Genomic DNA, 19,407 nt, shown 5'->3' with positions numbered 1-19,407 from the left:
CCTGCCCTCAAGAAGCTTATATTCTATCTCCACAGATAAAGTAAATACAAATGATATACAATGTAATTTAAAGAAGGAAAGAATGTTACCAACACAGGGAAGGCTCAAAAAAACCTTTAATAAGTCATTACACAATAAATAAAGGCAGAAGGGACCAACAGAGAAACTAGGGATTGGAAAAGGGGGTGGACTGGTCCCGGAAGGAGTGGGAGGGAACAGAGAGGCATATCTGCAATGTGGAAGGTCTAGAGAAAGCCCCCTTGGGTCTCCTGGGACGGGAGGGACAAAGCAGTGAGGCGCCCACAGAAAGAGCCCTGCCCCTCCTGGAGTCCGAGGACCTGGGTTCAAATCCTGCCTGTCACCACTTACTGCCTTGGGCGGTCTTGGGCAAGTCACATAATTAGGGGCTTGCGGTTTCTTGTCTGTAAAATGAGGGGATGGGGCTAGAAGACATCTCGGGTTAATTTCAGCTCTAGAACTCCAAGTCTCTGAGGGGAATGGACAGATTGCAATCCGCATCACCGAGAGGGGCATCCATGTCACAGAGAACATGGATCCATGCTTCTCATGGATCCGGTCTGTCTCTCCATGCTGTTCCCAAGGCTCAGCTGTCGGCACCTTTTTTTTTTTTTAATCTCTCTCTCTCTCTCTTTCTATTACTGCTCACTGAGGTAGCTAGAGGGTGCAATGGATAGTGCTGAACTTGAAGTCCAGAAGATCTGAGTTCGAATTCTGTCTTAAATACGAAGTAGCTGTTTGACCCTAGGCAGCTCAGTTAATCTCTATTGGCCTCAGTTTCCTCACCCGCAAAATGGGGATAACAACAGCTAGCACCCAGGGTTGTTGTAAGGTTCAGATGAGATAATATGTGCAAACCATAAAGCGCTATATCAATTCCAGCTGGCCCTTTTTCTGTGTAACACCCCCCCCCAATAACTGATTTGGAAGCCTTGCTCATAGGAGGCACAGAGCTGAATCAAGGCCACTCGGCATCACTGAACTCTTGGTCACTTCGGGAGACCAGAACAGTCAGGGAAGGTCTGGCCTCACCTTCCTGCCCGCATCTTTCTTTAAGCCTGCACTAGCTGACAAATCAGAAAGGACTGGGTGACACTGGATTCATAAGCTCTCTGAGGGCAGGGATGACTTCGTTTTTGTCTCAGGCTCTGGTGCTTAATTGGTGCCTAATACATGTTTAATGAAGAGCTCCCTAGGCTGGGGTGAGTCAGGTTTGGGGAACACAGAGTGGGCCATCCGGATGGAGTGCAGAGCTTGTGAAGGGTCTCCAAAGCAGACTGAGCAGAGAAGGAAAACCCCAACACGGGTTTCTTCAGCCCTGAGGCTGAGGCTGGGGTTGGGAGCCTCGGGAGCCTCGGTGCCTGACAGGACAGGGGCCTGCACCCCTGGACTGGACAGAGCTCAGCAGCTCTGGAAGCCACCCAGATGGAAAGGCCCGCAGGCAGGAGTTCCCTGACTGAGGGATATTGTGTTACAGAGGAGTGCGAGAGCGCACACACGCAGTTTCCAAGCCCTGTGCGGTGAGGGTCAGGTAATGCTACTAATGATAGAAATCAGGGCTGCACAGCGGATGGAGGGCCAGTCTCAGTGCTGGGGAGACCTGGGTTTAAGTCCCCACCAACAAACACTAGATTTGTGAGCCTGGACCAGTTACCCAACCTCTCAGTGCCCCCAGGCAACTCCCAAAACTACAAATGTGGCCACTAGTTGGCCCAGAGTGCTGGGTTTGGAGTCAGGAAGACCCGAGTTCAAATCCCACCTCAGATGTTAGCTGGGTGACCCTGCCTGCCTCAGTTTCCTCATTTGTAAAATGGATTTGGTGGAATCCCTTAAAGCATTGTATAAAGGCTAGCTATTATTATTCCCAGTATAGGACCTCATGATAAGCTGCCCTGGTAGAAAGACCTCCCTCTACAGGAGTTCCTCACACCAACAAAATCACAACCGCTTTAAGGACCGTGATTGCTACTGTTATATCCAATTTAAAGATAAGGGAACCAAGGCTTGGGAATGCTTAAAGGACTCAGCATGGGGCAGGGGCAGTGGCAGGACCCGAACCCGGATCTTCCAGACTCCAACGCCGGCACCTCCCTCTCTGGACCCTTCCGTTCCCATATGGCCGATGTCTCTTCTGCCCTTTGTAGCTAAACTCCTCCAAGGCTGCCTACAAGGCGCCTCTGCCTCCTCAACCCCCCCTCTCTTAACTATAGACTGGCTTCTGACCTCATCATTCCACCCAAAGCACCCTCTCCAAGGCGACCAACGACCTCCTCAGCTCCCACACCCAGTGGGCTTTCCTCAGTCCTCATTCTCCTTGATTTTTCTGCAGCCTCCGACACCGGGGGTCCCTCTCTCCTCCTGGATCTTCTCTCCTCTCTACGTGTTCAGGACGTTGGCTCTCCTGGTTCTCCTCCTCCCTCTCTGACCGCTCCTTCTCTGTCTCCTTTGCCGGATCCTCTTCCAGTTCACGCCTCCAGCTGGAGGTATCCCTCAGGGTTCCATCCTCTCCTCTTCTCCCCCTATGCTACTCACTCAGTGACCTCACCAGCTCCCACAGATAGATCAGCATATTCTCAAGTTGATTGATGATTCTCAAGTTGACCTCTCCTGCCCCAATCTTTCCTTGTACTGTCCAGGCCACCATCATCCTCCCATCCCTCGGATTTACAACCTAGGGGTCATCTCGGATTTCCTACTCTCTCTCACTCCTCATGTCCCTATCTAATATGGTGCCAGGGCCTGTTGATTTCACCTGTGCAGCATCTGTGAAGACATCCCCTCCTCTCCTCTGCCACTGCCCCATGGTCACAGCTGGACTGCTGTAGTAGCTGCTGGGGGAGCAGGGTCTGCCCGTCTTGAGTCTCTCCCCGCTCCATTCATCCCGGTCCGATCACGTCACAACCCCTACTCAATAAACCCCAGTGACTCCTTCTCACCTCCAAGAGCAAACTAAGATCCTTGTTCTGCATTCAAAGCCCCCTCCTACCTTTCTGGCCTCCTTATTTCCTCTGACACACACTCTTCAATCCAGGGACCCCAGCTCCTGGCTCTTCCATCTCTCGGCTCTGAGCATCCTCTCTGGCTGCCCCCGGCCTGGAAGACCCTCCCTCCTCTGCTCGGCTTCCTTTAAACTCAACTAAAACCCCACTTTGACAGGAAGCCTTCTCAGTCCCCTTCCCTCAGTTACATATTTCCCATTCATCCTGCATAGAGCTTGTGTATATGGATTTGGTTCCATGTTGTTGCCCTCATTAGATGGTGAGCTCCTTGGGGACAGGGACTGTCTTTTGCCTTTTTTTTTTGGTATCGTTAGCACTTAGCACAGTGCCTGGCACACAGTATGCACTTAATAAGTGCTTACTGACTGACCCTACTCATTAGATGACAAATTTACTGGAAGCTTGGTTAGTTTCCTTGGGTTCTACGAGCTGCATCTCTGAGCCAGAAGGACCACCAGGCCAAGTGGATTTGAATCTTATCTGTCACATATGACCCGTGTGACCTCATGCAGATTCCAGAGGGTGCAGTATTCCCATCATCCTGTGCCTGGCTCCACTCTGGCCCTATCAATGATGGCACTAGAATGACCTCACCGGCAATTCCTCAGCCTGGGCACGGCGGGGCTCAGGGTACTTGGATCACCATGGGCTGACGGACTTTGGTCACTGTTCAGAGGGTGCTGGTCACCAGTCACTCAGCGGTACAGGGGAGAATATGGAGCGAGGTATTAGGTGGGGACAACGGTCATTTGTTTTTGCTTAGGCTCTTAGCAGCAGCTAGCGGGTGCCATGGTGCATAGAGCACTGGGCCTGGAGTTCAAATTCAGTCTCAAACTCTTAACAGCTGTGGGAAGCTGGGCCAGTCCCTTTGCCTCTGTCTCAGTTTCACCATCTGTAAAATGGGGGTAATAATAGCACCTACCTCCCAAGGTTGTTGTGAAGATACATTGAGATAACGTATGTAGTGCCTAGTGGGCTTCCCTTCCTTCCCCCTCCCCTTGCTGTAATTTTGGAGTAAATACCTAATAGTAAAAGCTAACTGATGTCACACGCCTAAAGGGAATTCTGTAGTTAGTCATTAGCACTTAGCAAAGGGCAGGGGGAAGAACCCAGCTGGTGGGGACACGAGTCCATGTCAAGCTTGAGGGGAGATGCAGCCCCGGCCCCTCCCTGAGGTCCAGCCACGATTCCGAGCTGGCCTCTCCCACCTTCGCGCTGCCTCAGAATGCTCTCCTGGCTTCCTTCAAGGCTCAGCTGGCCAGAGGGACATCTCCTGGTCCCTGCAGCTGCTCATGGCGTCCCTCTCAGACATCCGTAAGTAGCTTGCGGTCCCCTAAGTATCGGCAAACTAACTTCCCATCAGAGTGCAAGGTCAGTGAGGGGACAGGTTGGGTTTTGGGTATGTTTTCTATCTTTGTTTTTGCTTCTCTCTGCATCCCCACTACAGCTCCTGGAACTCTGTAAGCAATTAACAAATACTTGTTGGCTGACAAGCCCAACGTTCACCACAGCCAGTACTGATCAGACGCAGGATTTAAACCAAGTTTGTCCCAACTTCGAGTCTAGACACTAATGAAACAACTGAGGCATAGCTTGCCCAGAGTCACAAACGCTGACCTGGATTTGGAGCCATGAGACCTGGGTTCAAAACCTGCATCTGTCGCTTACTATCTATGTGACCTTGGATAAGTCACTGCCTCTCTGGGTCTCAGTTTCCTCACTGTGAAATCAGAGGGTTAGACAAGATGACCTTCCAGCTCAGAATCAAGAATCCTAAGAATTCCTCATCTTCAGGTGTGATCTAAGCAGGAGAAAGGCCTCATTCAATCTGGCGCCATCATTCTATTAACGCGACGTTCTGGCATGCGGCAAACCTCTGTGCCCACTGCTGACCATGGCCCCAATTCTTTTACTTACGCATGAGAAACCAACTGGTCCCATCGAGTGGGGGCTGTGGGGCTGCTCAAACCCAAATGCCCCCTTCACATCAGCCCCATTCGATTCCATTGTGCTGATGCGGCTCGTGGCTCTCGGCGGCTGAGGTCACTCTGGACCCCGAGTCTGTCCTCTCCTTCGTTAGCTGTCCCTGCCAGCTTCGTGCCATTTGCAAATTAGACAAACAAAAGGGCCAGGGATGAAGGCCTGCAGCGTGCCTGAAGTGACCTCCATGAGGACAGGCAACCCAGCAGCATGAAATATGGTCGCCAGAGACAGGGCGGCCTAGAGGGCAGAGTCAGGACTCGGGAGTCCGTCCTGGGCTCACGGGATGTAGAGGGAGCAAAGCTGTCCTTGAGAGCTGGGAAGACCCGAGTTCAAATCCTGCTTCAGACACTTACTTGTCGATGTGAGCCTGGCCAGTCATTTCACCCTTCTCTGCCTCAGTTTCTTCATCTATCAAATGGGGATGACAATAGCACCACCTTGACAGGTTCTTGTGAGGATCAAGTGAGACCACTTGGCAGACCTCAGAGAGCTAAGTAAATGTGAACTGTCATTCAATACCGAAAAGGGAAGGCCCTTCAAGGCCATCCAGCTCAGGTCCTTCACTCTACAAAGGAGGCTGAGATTTCCTCCTCCATAAAGTGAGGACAAGAATGGCACTTGGATCAGAGGCTGGGAGAATTTAGGGAGACTTTATAGATATAGATACGGATAGAACCATACTAAATAAATATAAATAAAACAAAATATAAACCAATGTAAAATAAATGTGCAAATATAAATAAATACAAATAGAAGTACATAAACTCCTTTGCAAACCTTACAGAGCTGCTGTTAGGATTAATACTGATCATCGACACTATTATTACCATTAACACATTGTGATGAAGATGATGATGATGGCAATGTCAGAAGAAGGCGAGAAAGGCCTCAGACCCCGGGAGACTCCCTCGCCACGGATGAGAGCCGTGCCCGGGGTGGATAGGCACAGATGAACTGTGAGCTCCCATTCTGCAGGATTCGTCTAGATGGATGAGATCACAACCCCATTTGAATAGAGAGAGAGAATATTGCTTTTCCCAGCGCTTGGGCCCAAGGGCAGACATCTGGAGGGCCTAAGAATTATTACAAGGGATCCTTATTCAGTTATGTGTTTTCTCAATTGATAGAGGTTAATAATACAGTATTATGTGTGTGTGTGAGTGGAGGGGTGAGGGGTAAGAAAATGGACATTACAAAGAGGCCTTCAGACTAATTAAAAAGTTGGAAAATGATGGTATCGGGGAGGGAACGTCAGTGAGTGAAAGTAGAAGGTTTGGACTGAGCGTAAGAGCTCTCTGCTCGCAGGTAGGCCTTATGAACATGGGAGGTCCCTGTCCTCAAGCAGACAAGCATTTCTTCAGTGCTCACCACATGCCGGGCATTGTGCTACATACCAGGCATACAAGTACTGAGAAGGAAATAATCCCTCCTCCCAGGAACGTCCGCTGTAACGAGAAAAACAAATACACTTAATATGTGCGCACAGTATACATATTAAGGCACGAGACAGTTTCAGGGGAGGGGGAGGATGGTGTGGCGGATCAGGAAAGGCTTCCTGGTGTCTGAGCAGCATCTTCAAAGGAAGAGGGAGCCCGGGAGGCAGAGCTAGGAGAAAGAAGCTTCCAGAGATGGAGAGGGGCCAACGGGAAGGCAGATAAACCAGAGCGGAGGAAGTGAGTATGACGAGAAGGTCAGTGCGGCCGGAGGGGACGGCGAGGGACGGGGAGGCCCGAGTCCCTCTGATACCTGCCTCCCAGGGCGACCGTCAGGCTCAAGTGACACAAAGCACTCAGAACTCTGCTGCTACGCGCAAAGCTAAGTTACTGTGAAAGGCGACCCCAAGAAGTCGATGCCATTAAGTAATTAATGCCATAAATAATAACAATGATTACTTCTTGTTAACAGTGCAAAGGCGGGGGGCGGAGGGGATTTGCATTTAGACGTTTCGGCTTCATGATGCAGTTTCCAGGAATGTCTTGGCCAGAAGCGGTGCCTGCCTCTGCCTGAGCAGCCTGGTTATTACTCACTCCGGAGGCCTGGCCGGTCACGGCCCTGTCTGGGCCTCCTCCTGGGGCTCTGACTTCATCTGACTGTGTGGTATGCCCACATTTGTAGGATGAGGGGAGGTGCTGAAAGTCCATGAATGAGTGAATGAATGAATGAATGAATACATGGAGCATTTATTTAGTGCCTCCTATGGGACAGTCACTGGGCTGAGCGCTGCGCCCACAGAAATAAGTCAGTACCTGGCTCGAGGAGTCTCCATTCTAAGGGGAGAGATAACAGGTAGGGGACCATAACAAAGATGTGAAGCAGGGCCATAGGGGAGGAGACAGACACATTCCAGGAGCAGAGGCAGGATTGATTTGACTCTGGGTCCAAAACTCAAATTGGGGACGGGGCGTTGGGGGAGTGGGGTCCCGGGGCAGGATCGCTGCCCAGACTACGCTGGGGAACACAATGAGGCATGACTGGGGACCCCTAGATAGGGCAAGGGCTCTCCCCAGTCAGAGAGGGCCCCAGGGCAGGATCCCAGAGCTGGGAGGGCCGAGCTCTCCAGGGCAGGAGAGCGCATAGTCAGCGGCACAGCGCCTGAACATGAATGTGCTGAATAGATGCTTATCTATCCGCCCATTTACCTTTCTATCCATCCATCCATCCATCTATATATCTACCTCTCTATCACTGTCCAGCCACCTGTCTGTCTCTATACACCCATCTACTAAGATCATCCTTCTGTCTGTTACCTGTCTCTGTCCATTTACCTATCTATTCTTCTATTTAAGATAATCTATCTATGCATCACCCGTCTATCCATGTGTCTGTCTGGCTAGCCAGCTTATCCAAGGGAGAAGATTCCTCTCTTCCACTTCATTCTCTGAGCTTTCTTTGAAGGAAGTGGCACATGTTTTACACACACACACACACACACACACACCCACACACACCCACACACACACACACACACACACACCCACCCCCCCGTGCGTGCCAGTATTTTGGAATTGTAGCCTGCACCTCTGTAGAAGCTGAGAAGCACACCAGATTTGCAGTTGAGGACAGCTGGGTTCTGGGCCTTCACTGTCCTCACCTAGAGAATGAAGGGGTGGGCCCAGCTCTTTAAGGGAACCCCCGTATCTCAGCACTGCACTTACTTTACGACTCCAAACCCCAACAAACTCTCTCTGGGGAAGGGTAGAGGCCGTCAAGTGCGGCCCCCACCCCAACAAGCATCTCCTCTTTGACGTACCCAACAGGGGGTCCTCCAGCCTCTTCCTGAAGACCTCCAGGGAGGGGAGGCCCACTGTGCCCCCATTCCTCAACCTCATCACCACTCCCAGAACCCCCTGCCCATCAAGACCACCTGGCCCCATGTTGAGTGGACAGCCAGATCTCAATTTTGCAGGTTTCACCCCTTACGAGTCTCAGACAACTGATTTGTGTCATGGAATTCAGATGGTATGTCAGCTTTATGACCCAGACTCCTCCGGTATCATCTGGCTATCTCTAACTAACAAACAGATCACCTCCAGGACACATACATCCTGTCTGGCCTTCCTAAGCTGCTCCCCTCCCCCTCCCCTTCCAGGCTTGTCACGTCTTCCTCTCCCCTCCCCCCAAATACTCAGGCGCCGTGTCTCTCTCCTCCATCTCTCCACTGGCAGATTTCCTTCCAAGGCCCCATTAGCCATTCAGACTTTGCCACTTCAATAAGAATGTAGGAGTGGGAGGCCAAGGGAACCCCCCCAATCCCCTCCTCTGCCCCCATACATATTTTAGCCTCTTTGGTAGAGAAAGCTTTTATCAGTCCAGAACCTTGGGGAAAGGAAGAAAAGGTAGCAACAGCACCCATGCAAAACACAATATGCAAAGTGTCAGAGGCAAAGTCAATAACCTCTTATTATCTACCTGATGTACATGGTACAGTACGGTGAAATCTGCACTTCTCCTCACCAAGATTCTGGGAGAGGAACATACCCACCCACCCACACATCTAGGCCACATCCCCACTCCCCGCCTATATCTTGGATGGCCAGAGTTGTCTCCACCTGGGACTCCACCAGGAGACTGTCAGCTCCCTGAGGACAGGTATTGTTGCTGCCTTTCCTTGTAGCCCCAACGGTTAGCACAGGGTACCCCGGCACACAGTAGGTGCTTAACACATGCTGGTCCACTGACCAAATTGTTCCGACACACAATCTATTGCTTCCTAACAGGTTGTAGATTCCAAGTCGTGTAGTTGACAGGAGACAGTGTTCTGGGCTCACAAGAGTTAGAACATTTGGGTGTAAGTTCCAAGAGCTCTAGCACTGATCAATGAGGGCCAGTCTTATGGCAAAACCAAAGTGGCCTCTGCCACTTGTACTAATTTGTCCTTGGCCTCTCCTTTGGATCCAAGCAAAATAAATATGGCTGACCTGCAAATCCTTGCTTTCATGTCTCCCCCAAAGTCTTCCTCTTTCTGGGCTAAACAGCCCCCGTCATTTGACCTAATTTCATCTGATGAACTTACTGTGTCCCCATCTAACAGTTCTCCTATGGATGGGCCCCAGCTCATCTGCATCTGTTGTCAATCACATCTATGGGACACAATGTCAAGCATCCTCCTTTTTTAAAGTTCAAATTAATTTTTTCAATGAACAAATCTGTTTTCTCTCCCCCCAACTTCCTCTTACGGAAAAAGAAAACCAAAGAAAACCCTTGTAACAGATATGCCAAGTCAAGCAAAATGAATCCTTACAACAGCCACGTCCAAAAACTACATACAGCTCATTCTGCATTCTCGGTCTATGACCTCTCCACCGGGAGAGAAGTCTCAAGCATCATGACTAGTCCTCTGGAATCATGGTTGTCATTGCATTGATAAGATTCCTTAAGACACCTTTACAATGTTGTTGTTATTGTATAACTTGTTTTTCTGTATCATTCATACAAGCCTTCTCAGTTTTCTCTGAAATCATCACTTCTCATAGCACAATAGTATTCTTTTTCATGCCATCCTTATACCATGATGTTCCCCAAACGATGGGCAGGCACCCCTTTAGTTTCCAGTATTTTGACACCAAAAAAAGGGTTGCCTCTTGAGAATCACCATGCCCGCTGCCCCCTCAGCATGGGTCCTTCACCCTCGTCATTCCCTCCTCCTGACTGGCCCACTCCCCTCCCCACCTCTAGTGATGGTACAACTGGGAGGGGGCCGCCATGTTCAATGAGCTTGACTCCCAAGAAGATTCAAGAAGGCCTCTGCTTTCTGACTGAGCACCCAGAGTTTCAACTGTGTAAGGCACCCCCTGGTAGAAAGGGAAGGACAGGAAAATCTGATTGTCCATTTCTGTTACACTTGAGAAAACTGGCAGGTGCAGGACTCTACCTCCTGGTGGCCATCAGCGCAGACCCACTGGCCTTTGTCCACCCACACTACAGGGAACAGGGTAAAAGCCAGGCAGCAATCAACCAAATCTTCGCACTGTCATCACTTATGCTAACCCGGCTCGGCCCGTTCTGTCCGTGCTTGACCCCTGTGACCCGGCTCCTCCCAGCTTGAGTTCCCAGGTCCAGAGATGATCAAAGCTCCCAGCAAGGCTACTTCCTCTTGTTTGTGTCACAGACCCTTTCGGCAGTCTGGTGAAGCCCAGGGATCTCTTCTCAGAATAATGTTTTTAAATATGTGATTACCAGGGAAACCAATTATATTTAAATGCAGTTATCAAAATATTAAAGGAACAATTTGCGATATGGAAATATATCTGATGGCAGATTTAATAATTTTAAAGTAATTTTAAAGGCGTGATGGGCACAAATGCTATTTCGAGATATCTGCGAAAAAGGCAATGTTATATGAAAAGATTTCCCTCGGTTACAGAGTCACAGATTGTCACTAACCCTTCTCTGGTTTGTTGCCTGGATTTATAATAGAAGGAGGCACTAAATTATAATTAGAGGCTAAGGAAAATAAAGAGGCAAAATATTTTCCCATTCAAGTGCAAAGAATCCCCCGAAATCTCTCCATGGGCCCCTTGAAACTCCCTAGGTTTAGAGGGGCCTTGGAGATTATCTAGATCCACTCATTCATCATCCAATGAAGGAGCTGAGATCTCAGCTGAGACTTGAACCCAGATCTCTTCTCTGACTCTTGTTAACTGGTTTAACCATGTCCACCTCTATTCTGATGGGCCTCTCACCTTGTGCTTCTTAGGTTTCTGGTCTGGTCATGCTGAGACAGTGACCTGAAATACCTTCCTGGAAACCTTGGCTGTCTGCCCATACCAATTTCCCAGACTGTTAGACCTACTTAAAAACACACTGGTCACTTGTGGTTGCCTACCTGTATTGACTGCAGCCCTCTCATAGGTACTGTTCACCTGGCTTTAAAGTTACCTAAGCACTCATCCATGACACTGACTAGCTTTCTGGACATGACCCTATATTACCACAACCCATGATATCTGTAAGATCTCTCTAGAGCAACTCTTTTCACCATATGCCCCAACAAGTTCCAATGAATATATAACATAAATATGAAAGATCCCATCATTAAAAATTAGAGGAGAATGAAAGAAGGTATAACTCTGGCTAGGGTGAAATTTCTTAGCTGAATAAGGGACAGAGGTGATCAGAAAAGATGAAATAGACAGTTTCAATTATATAAAACTGTAAAAGCCTTTATGCAAACAAAATCAATGCAGCCATAATAAGAAGAAAAGTAGTCAAATGGGAAAAATCATCACAGCAAATATCTCCAATAAAAGTCTGATATGCAAATAGAATATAAGATAGGAATATAAGAGGCCTATCCTCTTTCTTATCTTTCTGGTTTTCTCATACTTTACTCTCCTTCTTTCAGAGATACAAGACTACCTGCTGTTCCTCAAACTCAACATTCCATCTCCCCCAATTCTATACCTTCTCACTGGGATCTGTCTCCCACACCTGGAATATGCTCCCTTCTCACCTTTATCTCCTGGCTTCCTTGGCCTCTTTCAGGATTCATCTCCAACCCCACCTTCCGCAAGAGGCCTTTTCTGCCCTCCATCCCATCACCCCGCTAGTGACCTTCCAGCTACATGGTACATACGTTATATTACAGAGCTATTTGCATGTTGTCTCAAAATGAAGATTCTGGGAAACGAGAAGTTCTGTATGAACTGGTTCAGAGAGAAGTGAACAGAACTAGGATAATAATTTCAAGAAGACCACAATAATGTCAACGTAAACAACAGACAGGAGATTTCAGAATTCTCATCAATGAATCGACCCGTCCTGACTTCAGAAGACTAGCAGGAAAGCCTGCCTCCTGACTCTCAGCAGACAGGTGGTGAACCAGAGGTGCAGAATGAGGCATGTTTTCAGATACGGCCAATATGTTGATTTACTGTGTATCTCTTTGTTACACAGAGAGGTCCTATGGGTGGTGGGGAGGTGGGTGAGGAGTTATCGGGAAGTGACGATGTTATAAGAAGATCAATAAATCATTCAAAGCAAAAGAACACGTGGTCCATCCTGGCCTATTTCAGTCTGGTATCCAAGTCCGAGTATCCCAGACAGGGATGTTGCTCTAAGAGAGAAGAAATCCCTTCTCACCACAATCACAATAGAAAGGGAAGCCTGTGACTCTTTATAAAAGTCCCCACCGAAACACACATCCTTTTCCTACCCCCAAAATAGGATCATCCCCAAAGAATTCGGTTAGTGCCCTGCTCATCATGCCACAGCAAATGGGTCATAAGAAGGAGAAATTTCAGGAGCACAGGGGCACGAGGAAGAAGTGGGCCGATCACTCTTCAGCTACAGGCCAGATCCCCTGAGAGCCAACTCCAGGGAGTTGTTCAAATTCCTTTGCTATCTTAAAACGTTGATGTATTAAGAAAGGCTTGAAATAAGAGGCCACAAGCTGGGGCTTGGGAACGTTTGGGTTGCTGGAGAGGTTTTCAGGTAACAGAATCACAGAATCTGAGAATTCAAAGGGACTTGTGAGGTCATCGAGACCAAGGCCTGGCAGAAGCAAAGCCTCCCTCTACGAGTGGTCAATCCATTTCTGACTTGGGAACGGATTAGCTCCCAAGAAAGTCCATTAGACTTCTGGATACCCTGATTGTTAGCAAGGTTTTTTAAAATCTCTTTATATTCAACTGATAATCTATAGTTCTCTAGTTTCTACCCATGGTTCCTAGCTCTGTCCACTGGGGAGAAGCAGAAAAAGTCTAATTCCTTTTACGCACTACAGCCCTTCGGATGTATGAAAACAGTGACTCATTCCACCCCCACCACCCCCGATCATCTCCTCTTCAGGATAAAAAGTCTCAGCTCTTTCCACATAAGGCATGATTTTCAGCCTTTTTATTGTTCCGGCCCATCGTCTTAAGGACAATCCATCCAAATTTCAACCTTTTCCCTAAAATGTAACACTTAGCCCTAAACACAACATTCCAGATGCAGTCCAACCAAAGCAATACAGACCTTCCACTTTGTTGACACTATCTATGCCTCTCAATTCAGTTTAAGGTCCTGGTAGTTTAATCTGGCTTCCATTTGAAGTCACAATAGGGGACTCATAATGACCTTGCAGTCCTCCAGACCCTCAGATCTTTTTTTTTTCCCCATGACAATAACTGTTGTACAGCCACTCTATCCCCAATGGCTTCTGACCTGTATTCAAAGGTCTTTTGACCACCAAGAAGAATGCATGCCTTTTTACTGCAAGCATGGAAAACACCACAAATTATTGGATGAAAGAACCCAAAAGTGAGTGAATAACCATTTAATTACAGTACAAGTCAGGCAACATTCCACTTGAATTCTTGAGTCACGTGCAATTGTAGTTATTTTCTTTTAAATATTAAACACAAAGGACTTACCAATAAGAGGCTAACACCGTGTTTTCAGGTTCAAATGGTCAAGGAAATCTGCAAGAACATTAAAACAAACATTCCATCGTAAGCAAGCCAAGTTTTCAAAAGTTGTACTTTCAATCGAAACAGTGTTAAGTGTTTCTACTTCTGGTTAAAGATTAGCAAAAATTGCAAAGCCAATCTGAGTATGAAGATATTCTCCTGGATACTTTCAATTTCCTGATACTTGTTCATTTCCAGGTCACCTCTGTGAGTCAGCCTTTCAAGCAGTCAATCAACAACCATTTTTTAAAAAGCTTACTATGTAGCAGGCACTGTGCCAGGTGCTGGGGAAACAAAGGGGAAAGTGAAACAAAACTTGCCCTCAGGGAACTTACCTATATTGGCAAACAGTCTGTGCCCAGATAAGTCAACACCAGTCATTAGAAAAGCATATTGGGGGTGGATGGTGGGAGGCAGTTCTCAGTTTTTCCAAAATACATTAATTAGTCTGACAATCAACAAGTATTTATTAAGTGCTTAGTGTATGGCAGATACTGCAAAGATCTAGACCAGAGAAGACCCTCAGAGCTGACATCCTACTGGTGAAAATAACTAAGAACACAGAGGTTACATACAAAATAGATAGAAGGCAGTCTGGGAGGGAAGGGAAGGGACAGAGAAGGCCTTCCTGCAGAATGTGGGATTTAAATTGAGTCATCAAGGAAGGTAGGAAATTAAAAGGCACAGAAATTGTGAGGGGGCACAGACATGGAGGGTTATGTTCAAGGAACACAATGAGGATAGCAGAGTATGTGGAGGGGAGGAAAGGGGGGATGCCTGGAAAGGTAGGAAGGGGCCAAGTTGTGATTATCTTTAGCTGAAAAATGGATGACTTCTTGGTTGTTCCTGAAGGAAACTGGGAGCCTCTGGAGTTCCCTGAGCAGGGGTTGATGTGGTCAGACCTACACTTTGGAAATCATCCTGGCACAGGACAGGAATGGGGAGAGATTTCAGGCAGGGAGGGCTATGGCACTAATACAAATGAGAGGTGATGAAACCCTAAACCAAGGTGGGGCAGCAATGTGAGACTAGGGAGAAAGGGACTGATTGTAGCCACGCTGGGAAGGTAGAAACAAGTGAGAATGAGGAGCACGAGGAGGGGAAGTTTGGAGGCAATGGTGAGAGCCCTGTTTTAGACACGTCAGATGCCTTCAGGGCCTAGAAGGGGATGTGAGAAGGTCTGAGGGGGTTAGCGCAGGAGAAGCGGAAATCACCTGCACTGAGATGGTAACTGAGCTCTTGGCAACTGATGAGATAATACACAATATATAATAATAACACAACGGTTCCAAAGATGGGGGAATGGGGCACGGGCCACTAGGGGGCGTAGCGGACAGATGGCAGGCTGGATTAGGGCCAGGAAGACCTGAGTTTGAATTCCACCTCTGACATTCATTAGCCGTGTGACCTTGGGCAAATCCTGTTAGATCCCTCAGCCTTTAGCTACATCATCTGTAAAATGGAACAGTACCTACCTCACAGGGTTATTGTGAATATCAAGGGAAATAACACATTTCAGTCTTGGCTATTATTATTTTTACAACACAATTATTACAGCAGACCAGCATTGGTCTTTAAGTCAGGGGACCTCGGTTGGAAGCCCACCTCTGACGCTTCTCAGCTGGGTCAAGCCAGCCAATTTCTCTGAGGCTCAGTTTCCTCACCTGTAAAAATGGGGGTGATCATTCACTCCTAACACCTCCTACTATGAGGAAATTAGGTTCAATTCGACAAGCATTTGTTAAGCGCCTACTGTGTGCCTAGGGACACACTGTGGTAAGCACTAAAAATGCAGAGTCTCTTTCCTCAAGAAGTACCTTGTATACCGAGAAGTGGGACAGAGAGGTAAGTAAAAAATTCCATTCTCAAAATCCAGCGATTGTTAGGAGGAAGCCCCAATCTCTGTGGCCTTGTCTGCGACGGGACATCAGCAACAGTATCGATTAGAAAGGCCCGACCTGAATTCAACAATTTACTCAGCTTTAATCCAATCTGCACATGGTACTAAAGCAATCACACATTATGGACACTTTTGGAAAGGTCTGACCACTTCCAGGCAAGCAGGCCTGTTTTTGTTGTTTTTTTCTTTCCCGGAAACCTGTAATCAATTTGCAAAAGGCAAAAGAAAGAAAACAGCCGACGTGTAGCTTCTCCAGCTCCTGGGCTTTCGAATGGCTTTCAACACGAGCATGTTTTAAAGACCGGTCTATTTCAGGTGCCTTGGGACATGAGCCACATGTGGTCAGTCTCCTGGTCTGAGGGGACCTCTTCCCCAGGACCCCCTTCCCACTCCCTGTGCCTAACAGACACACGCTATCTCTCTATCTTCCTATTCTCATCCAGGCCCACACAGAATCCCTTGAGATTGCAGCTAGTGGCATTAACCTTGAAAGATGCATCTTCTCTCCCGGCAACAGGGGTAAGACAAAAACTCCCAGATCTGGGGCAGATGCTGACCTCTGGAGAGAGGCAAGGCACTCTTCTCGGCTCACGTCAGCGGCTGGACCACGTCCCAGGCCGGGCCTAATCACTAACAGATTAATGCAATTTGCTCTAACATCTCCCCCTACTATGAGAAGCAGAATGTAAGACGCATCCCAAACCTCCAAGGAAAAGGCTGGCTGCCTAAACTCCCCTGGTCCCAACTAGATTCCACTGGCATCTTTCTGAGCTCCTCCCATCCCCATGCTGTTGAAAAGGGATGAATTTTTCTAATATTAGTTCATTTTCAAAAATTTTACTTATTTTTCAAGAAATAAAAATCTGCCTTCTCTCTCTTCCAGCCCCACCCCCTCTGAAAAAGAAAAGAAAAACAAAACCCTTAGAACAAACAGGCAAAGTCAAGTAAACAAAATTCCAAACTGGCCCCGTCCAATAACGCTAGGTCTCATTCTGCCCCCTGAGTCCATCGCCTCTGTCTGGGTGCGGGCAGCACTTTCCATGGTGAGTCACAACGAATTGGGGTTGGTCACTGAGTGGATCACAGTCCATAAGTCTCTCAAATTCCACATTAGTTTATGAGATGTGGAGTTAAGGGGGTAGGAGAGAGACAAAAGGAGGCCCTGAATGCACAGGACAAACCAGGTTGACTCCTTCTATTCTCCACAATGTGTATGAGGATTTTCAATTTTTTAAAAATTGGTTTTTCTGAGGCAGGGTCAGGAGGTCTTTGCTTCATTCTGTCTGAATCTCTCTTTTATGCTGGCATACTTAGCGTTACTCTCCTCTCTCATAAAAACAAATGATAAGGGAGGATAGGATAATAATAAGATATAAGACAGGAGAGGCCAGAGAATGGTCTTTATACCCTCTGGTCAGTCACAGAATCCAGTATTTCCACTGGTCCTCTGGGAGCCACTGTGTCTTCAATGGTCAAATGGGGACTCCTTCTGCCCACCGTGTACACCCTCCCGGGCTGCAGAGGGGATCCAATGTGTACTTTGAGAAGCGTGAACCCCACCAGGCTACAAATATAGGGTATTACTGTTCTGGTTAGCACATGCTCATCACAGATCTCACATAGTGACAGGTGGCTGGGAACTGTGGATGGAAATGTGGATTCAAATCTGGCCTTTGATGTTCACTGGCTGTGCAGCCACGAATGCCACTTAACCTCTCTGAGGCTCAGACAACTCTCTAAGGCTCATCTGCAGTCACCGAATCTTCTGATCAATCAGTCAATCAATAAACATTTACGAAGAGCCTTCTGTGTGCCAGATACTGTGGTAAATGCTAGGAAAACAAAAAGGGGGAAAGATTGCCGCCTGTAAGGAGCTCACGTGGGGCAGAAAAGCAACAATTACGTGCAAGCAGGCTAGAAACAGGATCGATCAGGGGTGCTCTCGGAGGGCAAACACTAAGAAGAGGGAGCTTCTCGTAGAAAGTGGGACTTGAAGCCAGGGAAGCAGGAAGGAGGAGAGGAGGGAACTCGGGACAGTGAGAATGCTTGGACGTGGGAGAGGAGGGGTCAAGGTTGAGGCCTGCTGCCTGTAATACTGCTCCATACACCTTTAAGAACCACACTTGTAATAGATGCCGCCACACTGAATACTCCCAATCTCCCAGCTTCACGGGATGAAAAGCTTTCACACTATCAAGAAATAATAAGAGAAATCAAAATCATGTGGGAGCAAGCCCAGGTGCCCATCATTGATCCCATCACCCTGTCTGCCACGTGAGCCCTCCTGAGGGTACTTTCTCTGAGCCCACAGAAGATGAGCTTAGATCCCAGTATTTTTATTCAACTACCCAAAAAATGGCAATTTTATCGGCCAGAACAATAATCTGTAAAAGATTAAACATAAAAGAATAATAGTAGGCTAGCAGCTTGTTCCCAGACTATTTCTATCTGAACACCATCAGAAAAGAGGAGGCGAGGCGACTGATACACAATAATAACAGCTATAGAGTGCACAAACAGCAATCAGTCTGAGACTCCAGTCCACAGGGCAGGGCTCTCGAGCAGTCACCCTGGATGACTCTCATCACAGAGCCCTACACCCCTAAAGTGGAAAAGTAGCTCTCTTTGGTGCAGCTGAAGAGATTTCTCTATCTTCTCTCATTTTTGTGTTTTTATTGTCAGCATTTAGCACAGTGCTTGGCAAAAACACTTAAGAGATGTTTTGCTTTCCTTCCTTCCCTTCCCTTCCCTCCTCCCTCCTTTCCTTTCTCCTTCTCTCCCTCCTTCCATCCTTCCTTTTTTCTTCTTCCTTCCTTCTCTCCCTCCTCCCTTGCCTTCTCCCTCCTTTCCTTTCTCCTCTTTCCCTTCCTTCCTTCTTTCCCCCCGTCTGCATCTGTCTCTCTCTGTGTCTTTCTCTTTCACAGATACTATGTCCAAGAAAGGATCCTAATGAGTACTCCATGTGGACACCCACAATGGAGGTCTCAGTAAATGAGTATATCTACTTAGGGAAACTCAGAGAGCCAACCCACTAGGATGGGCCCAGGGGGAAATCTGATTCTTTCTTAAGTGTTCAAATTTCACTGAGAACTTAAAGAAAATAAAGGTGATTATGTGAATATACAAATACATGAAAGATTTCTGTGATTTCCTCCATGTGGAGAACCCCCTCTACCAATACAGATCTTAATCCTAAGCCTAGGTAGGGCTGAGCTCAACTCAAGACACTGCCTTCTCCAGGAAACCTATCCTGACCATCCCAATAGAATACCTTCTACCTAAAAGTTACTTTGTATCTACATTGTATATATTTTTAATTTAATATTCTTTGTAATATTATTTCTGTCCCTATCCCACTTCCTCAAAGTAAGATATAACATCCATGAGGATACTGTATTTCTGTCATTGAATCCTCAGTGCTTTATGGTCCTCAGTACTAGGTCCCTAGTACATGGTAGGCACTTAATAAATGCTTTTGAAGATATAAGTCCTGGAAGTTTGCTTGACAGGCATAGTGGACAATGAAATGTTCAAGGTCACACAGATAGGAAGTATGAGAGGTGGGCTTGAAATCAGGCCTCTCTTGAATCTAAGGTCACCAAACACTGACTTTGTC

General features: G+C 47.5%; 1 protein-coding gene across 1 annotated transcript in view; it reads right to left on the bottom strand.

Moving 5' to 3' along the window:
* GNG12 (G protein subunit gamma 12) overlaps window positions 1-19,407 on the bottom strand; it is a 143,729-nt gene that overhangs the window by 76,167 nt on the left and 48,155 nt on the right. Inside the window, exon 2 of the mRNA XM_027874015.1 lies at window positions 13,856-13,903. The gene's annotated coding sequence lies outside the window, so the exon portion shown is untranslated. The remainder of the gene's footprint in view (window positions 1-13,855; window positions 13,904-19,407) is intronic.

This window comes from Vombatus ursinus, unplaced genomic scaffold (genome assembly GCF_900497805.2).
Source record: "Vombatus ursinus unplaced genomic scaffold, bare-nosed wombat genome assembly UNPS02014804.1, whole genome shotgun sequence".
Lineage (NCBI taxonomy): Eukaryota > Metazoa > Chordata > Mammalia > Diprotodontia > Vombatidae > Vombatus > Vombatus ursinus.
Note: the sequence above shows the minus strand (reverse complement) of the source record. Positions and strands in the feature narration are given on the sequence as shown.